This window comes from Eufriesea mexicana, unplaced genomic scaffold (genome assembly GCF_001483705.2).
Source record: "Eufriesea mexicana isolate 0111107269 unplaced genomic scaffold, ASM148370v2 scaffold5394, whole genome shotgun sequence".
Taxonomy (NCBI): Eukaryota; Metazoa; Arthropoda; class Insecta; order Hymenoptera; family Apidae; genus Eufriesea; species Eufriesea mexicana.
In genome coordinates this window covers 546,793-556,935 of record NW_016913324.1, presented here as the reverse complement: position 1 = coordinate 556,935, position 10,143 = coordinate 546,793, and the positions used below count along the sequence as shown (strand labels likewise).

The following is a 10,143-nucleotide window of genomic DNA, read 5'->3' as shown; positions in this document are numbered from 1 at the left end:
AGATCCTTGTCGATCCCGTTCTCTCTTCTTCTCCTTCGAGCCGCGCTTCTCGCCTTCTCTCCTTCCTCTTCCTCGCTGCAGCAGCCTGCATGGCGGACGCGCAACCTCTTGCCAATTATCCATGCACCACCTGGACGAACTAACTCGCGACCCGTGAAACTCTTACGATCTCTCTCTTCGAAGACCTGGCTGTTTCTAAGGACGAATAACTGACTAGGCTTATAGAACGGACTAGTTTTACAGATCCCGAGGATAAAGTGAACGATCGATGCATCCTAATCAAGAGGAATCTTCCAATCGCATGGTTTCGATTAGCCACGAGTGTGCGAGCTTCGCAACACCTCGAACGGGTCAGAAGTCTGTCAAACTTCTTTGTCTCAATCTCACGCAACACTGCCAAGCGTTTCCTCGCATTCGACGTCATCCATCACCAAGTAGCGACCAAAAGTACGTTGTACTCATCAGTTTCGCGATTACACGGTCCACTCGTTTCCCAGGTACCCAAGACCAACGAAGAGTATCCGCGGAAAGTCGTAAACGAACCCCAACGGCAATTCATCGAGGGAGGCATCATCCACGTCCGTCTCCGTTCCCATAAATAATTCCGCAAGCTGAGAAGTGGCCGACCGCGATCCACGGGAACGAGGGCGGCGCAAAATCAAGTATTTATGAGGCCCCGGACTCGCGCAAGCGGTATCCACGTTACCGAGATACACCTGAAACGTGCACCCCTCTTAGGCTACGCGCGCGTATATCAGAGTTCCCGCATCTGTCGCGCTTCCCGCGGAGAAGGGAAGAACGGACGAGAGTTGAGGACAGTTTCGCCTGGTCTTGCGGCGACGGCGATCAGGATGGGGCAACCTACCATGTTTGGCAGAGGACTGCGCGTTTTCCCTTCTGCCAGGCCCCCGGTGTCCCTGTGCGCGAGCATTTTTTCGCCTTCCCGGCCCATTAGTTATCGACGAGTTATTACTCCACGTGAGCACGCGCCTTGCATCCTCCTCCCCGAGGCCTCCGTGACCGGTACCGGAACAGAGAAACGCTAGCCAGCCTGCGGAATGCCACGATTCGTATCGCACCGCGATAAGTGCCCAGTCGCGGTTGCTTTTTCTTTCGTAGCTTGCACACGGTCCGAGGATTGGACATGTCGTGAGAAATCTCTCGAGGTGAGATCTGGTCTTGATAGAGATCCTCGATCGTTGGACTCTGCTGTTCCGGAGTCTAATATCGGATACACGTTGACAGCGACTAGCTCAGGGACCACTGGCAAAGAGCTCGCGAGTGATTACAAGCTCCTGAGTTCTAAACAGGATCTTGATATACAGTCTCTTGAGCGAATAGTTCCCAACTGACTGACCGCGAACGTGTCCACGTTGTCGGAGAACACGGTTGACAGCACACTGACCACTTGGCGAATTGTTCCGACTTCGCTTTCGTCTATGACCGTACACGGTTGACCAAAATCCAAGTAGACGAGACACCGGTTGAGGATTGACGAAGAAACTGCAGATTGCAACTGCAATTGTGACTACCTCAACGTCACCCTGACGCTAGTCTACCACACTCTTCGCGGCGTCGGCATTGGCACTGCGAGCAGGGTGTAGCGACGAAGTCTCAGAAGAAGAAGAGGAGCGACTTTCACTGTCGCGGCAGCCGAGGAGGAACAGCGTGTGGCCGAGTCAGACAGGCAGCCAACGAAGCAGACCGAGCGAGCTAGCGGCCCAGCCATCCGGAGAGGAAGGTGTAACGACGAGGCCGAGACGTTTAGCAACGCGAGGCGTAACGAGCAGGTGCGGTTAGAAGACGGTCCACCATAAATCTCAATGAGCCTTACTACCCGTATTACTCGGTCTGCCTTCGCTGGCCGTCGCCGGATGCTCTTCTAATAACACACCGGGGCCGCGAGCTTGCCAGCTCTTCGCTCCAGGGGGTGGCCAGCCAAGAAGACTGGGGGCCGGCGCGAGCCGCTTGATTACAGGATATGCCACAGATGACGTGATATTAACGTAATGAATACCGATCGGTGTGCCGGTCGCATGCGGGGCCGCGAGCGTGCACGCGAGGAACGCGTCGCCTCTTTTTCGCCGTACCGGCCCGTCCTCTCCCTTTAACTCACCGTTAAAAGGGCCCTACGAATTTATTAACGGCGGATTGTCACGGCGGAACGGCGATCACGCAAACGTTCCCTTAATCGTAACGACGCGAAAGCAGAGGGTACACAGCGCCACGATCTCGCTTAGAGGCGCGAATAATGGGGAATAATTGGACGGTGCAAGAGACACTGGCCATGTCTGGAATATTTTCGCGTTAATTATGGTCGTCGTGTTTGGGAAAGTCTCCGCTTGCTTCGCGGTAAGGCGAATTTTTACGAGCATCTCGACGCGATCCGCTCCGGGGAGTTCCACGAAACCCGTCGCGTTTTGGTACCGGGTGCCCGATGCCTGGGAACCGTGGAAACCTCGATCGGGTCGTCGCTGGGAAAAGAACCCAGCATTTCTTCCCGATTTTTCGGCTTCTGCTTCTATTTTCAATTACCCGGATTAAAAGCCGAGTTATTTAAATGCACTGCACAGAAGCGTGCAAGGTTGTAATTTCGCATACCGACAGCGACAGATCGCGAGCCTAAAGACGGGCATTCGGCGAGCGGGTCGGATTTTAATGCAGCTGATTGCGGCCGCAATCAGGCCGCGGTGCGTATTTCAAAAGCGGGCTCAAACGAGCCAATTCCGTGCCAAAGCACCTAAGAAAGGCTCATTTGTAGCCGCCCTTGCCGCCCAAGATTCCTCAGATATCCTGCCGTTTGGTTAACCAAGCTTTTTCTCCTTTTCCTTCTAACCACTTCGCGACATCCACTTTCCACTTCCCCGTGAAACGCTCTTACGGAAAATCCTACTAGCTCTCCCTAAATCACGCGATTCGTACAATCCCAGCCATTTTCTTCGAAAAATAACATCAGCCAGTTTCTTGAACTCTCGAAGCAATTTTTGATCTCGAAAATTTCTCGAAAAATTGCTCGAAGATAAAAGAAAAACAGAGAACAAGGCACAAGGAGGGGAGACAGAAATACAAGCGACAGGGGGCCCCCTGTAATGGCAGGTTGGACAAAATGGCGCGAAGTTTAAGCGTCTTTGGAGTTTCTTAATCCTCCGCGGTGTCTTTTTTCCCCCGGACTCGGAGGTTTGGAAAAACGGGGAGCAAGGGCAAAAAAGGAATGGGGGCCCCCGTGTAATGGACACGTTCGGCAAAACGACGCGAAATTTAAAGCGTCGCGTCCGACGCGGTTAGCGAAAAGTGGCGTTTAACTTACGCGACCCGCCCAGTCTTCGATATTCAATTACGGATTTGCATACGCGCATGCATCTCCATTAAACTGGGCCCAGGCCGCGCTAAAACGCGCGTCCGCCGCCGCTGGGGACGTCGAAAATTCGCCTCTGTAAATTTGCTCGGTCAATAAACTACTGTCGCTGGACCGTACGGGCAGCGAAATATTTAAAAGAGTAACACGCCTAACGGTGGAAGCTCGCACGAAACGATTAAACCGGGATCAGAGTCGCGTCCGAATAAATTATCCCCTGGTCGCGCGAATAAATTAATAATTAAGACGAGAGCCACGTCCTTCTCGGAAGATCGGCAGAGCCGTGGAAATGGCTGCGCACACGGAACTCTGCCGATGGTAATTGCATGCATGTGGATAATGCGAAATTCGGTATATTCCGTGAAGAAAAAAGAGGAGAGAGAGAGTAGGTTGTCATCGACACGTTCGACTGCTGGTAGCCGGGGCATTAATTGCACGCTGCGGCGCGGTCGTGCACGGAATTCGCGTGAAAACGTGATGGATCGTCGTCCTGCTGGAAGTCGTCGCGACGTCGTGACCGAGCCACGGAGTCATCCGTGGAATATAATGAGCCGACCGGCGTAGCTGATCCCTATCGGGGGCTGATCCTGCTCTTTCCTTTGTCCATGGACAGCCCAAAAACTCTGCATCGTTGGCTCTCATCTCTAACCTGCACCGCGATATCACGATTTCCCAGCGTTCTAATCCGACTGATCATGCTGGTAACACGGTAACTCGCTGTTCGAGTATCGTACCCTAATTCCGAGTGGCTCCTCCCGGAGCAATCGCCTATGACAGCAGTTAGACTATGACGCTACGAAATCTGCCCGGTGTATCCTCGTGTAATAATTTCGCAACGTCAAGCGAAAGAAGATAAAAAGAGGAGGAATACACGAGAGGCAAAAAGGGAAGAAGGAAGAAAGATTGGGAAAGGAAACGCGGGACATCTCGATGGAACGGGCAGTGGAACCCTTCAAAACGACTGGCCTGACGGCGTACAAAGTGGTCATTCGGCTGAAGCTAAGTAGCCCGCTCGAACCCGGGGGATTCCACCCTCTCGAGGACTCGACAAATTGCCGCCAATTAAAATTCTCTTCTTCCGAGGCGCATGCCCGGATCCTTGCTTCCTGCCTGCGAGCCGTTTCGCCCCCCGAAGGACCAGTTTCTGCGTCCAATTAAGTTGTAGCTCGGGTCCACTGCGCAACCGGACAGGTCTCTCGGTTTCCAGTCCCAAATTAATTTAAGCCGAACGGGCCCTGATTCTCTCTTGCGTTCTCATCGAGTGAAACCCTTTGTCACGAGATTACGACGATGCCCGATACCGATAACGATTACCCTTTCTTCCTCCCTCCGGGTCAGATCGTTTGTCCATTTGCCTTGGGTCCATTTTCTCCACTCGTCTCTTCCCTTCGATTAGACGTCCATTGGAATAATCGCGTCGTTCACGATCTCCGTATATATGTCACGCGATGTACACGTATATCACGGGTTCAAGCTTCGTCTAAATGGATTTCATAATCCGAGCCATTTGCTTGCCAGATAAAGCAATTCTCCACTTTCTTATCGGCGATTCGGCTGCCTCCGTTTCTGTGATCGCTGTAATCCACTTACACACAGGGACGGCCCATTGATAAAAATTCCACGAGGAACATCCAATAGCAACGCGATGATCGCAAAAGGGTATCCGGGAATGGACCCAAAGGGGTAAGACGGAAATCCTTGGAGCGACGCCCCAATCCGCCAGAGCCCTCTCCCGCTCAGCCCACCCTATATTCCATTTCGGGATCTATTTCCGCAGTCAGCTGGTCCAAGGATTCCAGCCGAAGGAATCCCCGAACGAGGGCAAATCCGGCGAATGAAAGCCATTTTCAGCTAGTGAATCCGAGTGCTCGGCCTAACGCGGCGCTGCCGACGTGCCCCACCGGAATATGGAAACAAATAATCCACGAAGAGGATCCACGAATGCCGGCTCGCTCGCGCGGAAAGCGGTCCTCGAAGATCCACGAGCTGTTGGCAGCGGAGTGGCGAGCAACAGAGAAGGAGGGACGATGGCGGACAGGGGTGGAGAAGAAAGAGGGATGAAACGAAGAGAGACAGACAGAGGGAGGCTAGGAAGAGAGATGGTATCGGTGCCATATTAGAGGAAGTTATAAATCGCTGCGAATCTAAAATTGATCTTTTCTGCAGCGGTTCGAGGCCAGGGGACCAGCCGGGGTACCCTCGTGTCTGCGTCTCCACGCACACGCGCGTCCCTGCACGTACGCGGACACACTGGCACAAGGACAGACACACACGCTGGCGCGTAAAAGATGTTCTCGCTCGCACCGGCGCGCGAGCAAAGAGCGAGAAGGCTCCGCGTTGGCGTTCTAACGCGCGGATGTCGCCGGGGTAGTCACCTATCGAGAGGAGCCTCCGCGAGATATATCGATTGCGACGCGTCTGCGAGTTCGAGATAAGCCAGATCCGCATAGCTTCGGCTGTCGAGCCACCCCTACGGTGACTGCTGCCACCCCTCGCACGCGCCCTTCGCCGTCATCCGACCTCGATGCCTGCAGTCGCTCCTGGAGACGACTGTCTGCACCGACTTCGCTGTCCGAGGATCACCACGGGTACCACGACTGTTAACGAGTTAAACGGCACGATAGTTTTACGTGCAGATCCGTTCACGCCACGGTTGACCATCGTGTGGGCCCTTCTGGGCCGTACGCACCGACGAGGCCTGAACGGAAAGTCCAGCGCCGGGCCCTAAGGATCCAAAGACCCGATCCTCTATTACCAAACGAAGTTTCTCCGTAGTTAATCCTTTGCGGACGAGACGGTTCGAAGTTAACCGTACCATGGTGTCTAGTTGCTGTCATGATAGGCATTTCAAATTGCCAATGCACATTTCTGCTTAACTACTGACAGTTTCGTTGACAGCACTGCAAGATGTCAAATTCTAGACATACGTGACTATAGAGATGCGTTTACGTGAGACACATATATGGGTACTTTGTCTCTATCAGTTGTTTTCGCCAAACGCATTGTAGCGACTGTCATTCCCATTCTCGCCACTAGATGGATTCCAACTTGAAGGAGGTTCGTGGACTTTCTCGCAAGTTCTCGGAAAACATCCACTTCTTATATATATGACTCTTAAATCTTCCAATAGTATCCTCGTCTAAGGTAAAGCCTACTAGGTAGCTTTACTGATGAATCCACTAGCACCTTCCTTTTCCCTTCAACCCTTCTGGCGACTTCAACACTCGAGGGGGAGGACCACCCCTACAGCATACACGAGTTCCTCGTCCAAATTGTGTAATGGTTTACGCAGAACGCAAATATGCGACCGCACTCCCATGACATGTCTTCCACCCCAAATCGTCATCGTGTCTCTTTCCTCAGACCATTACACTGAAATTAGCGAGTAGTCTAGCTGTCAATAAATCAGATGGAACGATCTAAACACAATATACGAAACGAAACAACAAACTCTCCGAAGTCTAACCCCAACAATTACCAGCTGAAAGCGAAATCCTTTCCAGTTTCTGTCACGGGTACCAAAGAAAATGGTCCACGGAGAGTTGCCAAGTATGCCGCAACCCCCGGGATCGAAAGCGGAAGTAAATCCAGTTGGCCTCGCCATGGACTCGGACCAACCATGGACGTCGACAAGAGGAAGAACAAGACTGCCGAACGCACTTTGAGAGCGTCTCGCGGGCGTCGGCCGCGATATCTCAAGCCCGCGACTCGTAACTCCCGAAGTCGCGTATCGCGGCCTAATTGGAGATCGGCTTTATACAGACGCATGCACTCGCCCCCGTGCCGCGGGGCAGAGCTGCAGCCAGCCGAAAGCAGACTCTCGGAGACAGAGACATTAGCATAAGGGAGGCTGATTTATAATTATAGTCGACGAACTTCGGGATGCCGGGCACGCAACTATCGTCCAAGCCCCGAGGATCGCTTTGCACCAGCGTTGGGCTGATTAACATATCTACGGCCGGACACCGAGCCGGGGATAACGTTCAACACGTTCCAGCCACGACTTTATTCCGTGCGCTGGCACCGTGTGCGCACGGTTCTCTCGCACGTGGGTGTGCACGGAGGCTTAATCCGGGCCTCCTTTGTCGACCGGCCACCAAACAGATCCTGCGCGTCCGGTTTGCCAGTTTCTCTCTCGTGACTCGGCCAACACGGCGGATACACACCGGTAACTGGATCGCGGGTGGACGATCGCCATTGGTAATCGGAGACTCGCGAGGTCCTTCCAGGGCAGCGCTCGATAGCCGTCGGCGACGATTCCCTTCGTGGCCACGGCACCGGGCGCGATAAGGGGGCCGCGACGGAACGCCTGGAAAACTCCAACGTTACCCGGACGATAGCGCCGTGCCACTTTACGATCGCTATCACCGCGGGATAGCCCCCTTATCGCCGGCTGCAGCCGAGCGTCACAGCCGAGATTCCTATCTCAGATTCGCGCGGACACGACCGAGCGCTGGGTTATTGAATTTTAGAGCATCGTAATGGGGGCTGTTCCGAGCACTTGGTGGTTGCTTTAAGGTGTCGCGCAGCGGAATAAAATCGGTATTCGAACCGGTGTTGCCGAGAATATTCGTTGCATCGTGCTTTCGGTGATCGCGTGGCTTTTAAACGATACGCGGGGAATTCGCCATAAACGACCCAGTTGATTCCTACTTCGATCTCGTCCTCGAGGAATGACGACGATCTATTAGGTCCGGAGATAACCCGTCCTCTGATATGTATAAAATTTCACGGAAGAATTAGCATTCTCGCGGGGCACAATTTTCGAAGTGGAGGACTGTTTATATCCTCACTGCCAGCGTTCCTTGATTCGTATACACTCGTCATCACCTAGTCACCACTTGAGTGAACCTTAGCAAGGGTCAATGTATCACCCTTAAGACGATAGGCATAAGGACCCAAATTATTTAAACATCCGCCATCACAGAAAGACATCGAAGCTAGCACACACCTCCGATATTATTCACGACCAATAGAATGACACACACACCTCTTACCATTTCACACCGATCAATCAGTAGATAGACAAAAACTTATAAAATCAGCGAGGCAACAGTCACGAGGGGATTTCTCCTCAAAATTTTTCGAAAAGAAGACAAGCATCACTATACATCACTATACGTCATTAGACTGATAGTCTAATCTAAATCTAGGCTGATGCCAAGACTCACCACGATTAACTCAATACAGCAATACATCAGAACTCTTCAGTTGAGGCCTAAGTTACCCTCTAGCTCTATTAACCCTTTGCACTCGACGATTTTTTGGCTAGAGAAGAATAGAAAATCAAAGATTCTCTACTTAATTGTAAAATTACTTGACTTCGATACTTCGCACACTGTTACATTACATTAAATTTGATATATTAATTAACATCGATTTTCCAAATTTTACGAAATGGTGACTGAAGGACACCTCTCGAGTGCAAAGGGTTAACACATTGTTGACAGGTGATGAGTTAACTCGTCTTTTCTTGCCCAAACGTTGTTGACCGATGACGAGTTAACTCGTCATTGCATTTGCATTATCTATTTCAATTTATAAAACCCAGGGTGATATAGAATATTGCGTGTGAAAGTGATTTTGAAAATTGGATTACAAAATAACAGCCGGAGAAATGACATAGTTTCTGTGTAAAATTGCCAGTTAAACAAAGTGTTAATTTAGAGTAGACTACATCCCAATAACATTGTCGCATATGTGTAAATGGGCCTTACAACCCCGCGAAACTTCCACCGTGCGAGTTGCATTGTTCGGGTCGCAACATGGATCATCGAGAGAAAAAGAAATTTCGTAAAATTAATTGGAAATTTATCGAAACGATACTCGATGGCGTTCCCTGAAATCTCGCGAGCAGGAAATTCCGCGAGGAAGCACCCCGGACGGCTTTTTCGGCGTTCGCCGCCCCACTCGTGTCGTTTCGCCATAATCGTTTCATTAATATTCGCTGCACCAATAATCGCGGCCGCGGTTATATGCACGTGTGGCACGCACACCGTCTCGGCCGCAGATATACCTTAACGTGCATGTAACGTCGTATACGTAAACAACGAGCGGAGCTCCGCGTTATCAGCGACGCGCAGCGCCGCGTCCTCGACGGGGGCGTCGTCTTTATCTCGCGCGCCGTGGCGTCTTGTTATCAGACGGCCATTAGAATATCTAAATACCACCCCCAACGCGTCCGAATCTTTCAGACCGTGGCTGCAGCCACGGAGGACTGTGCTTCGGCTTTAGTACCTATCCATGGGCTTTCCTCGGGGGTGGTTTTCGATGATTCCTCCAGTTCCGCTTTTAAAATTTTGCACCACGAGATTGGAGACTTTAACTATAATTTAATTACACGAGAGTGATAACAGAGGATACATAAACGAGTCGAAAATAGCACGGAATGATTCTAAGCCTCGTACAAAAATTTCAGGAATGACAGATATGAGCGACGAAGGATGAGATACTCAAAGGGGGTTGAAAACGCGAGTACAGGGAAGAAGATTAAATATTCTTATTACGTTTAAGTGCTTTATCGGTGGGATACGACGATGAAAAATTTCTGTGTTTCTCCCAGGCACGGGGTAGAAAAGAGAAAGACTAGGGAGAGATTTTTCCACTCTATTTTCATATTTATACTCGTCGCTGCTCGCTTATCCTGCAGCTTATCGGCCGCTGGCAGCTTCTTGTCATCGAAGCTTCTTTTCAATCACCCGTTCATCCCGCCTTCTATCCGCGGCAGGATGCGACAGAAATACGTTTCTGCGATCCAACTCGCAGTCCACGATGAAATTTCTTCCGAT

General features: G+C 51.4%; 1 protein-coding gene across 1 annotated transcript in view; it reads right to left on the bottom strand.

The window, feature by feature from the left end:
* ush (Zinc finger protein ush) overlaps nucleotides 1–10,143 on the bottom strand; it is a 238,615-nt gene that overhangs the window by 35,091 nt on the left and 193,381 nt on the right. The gene's annotated exons all lie outside the window — the stretch shown is intronic.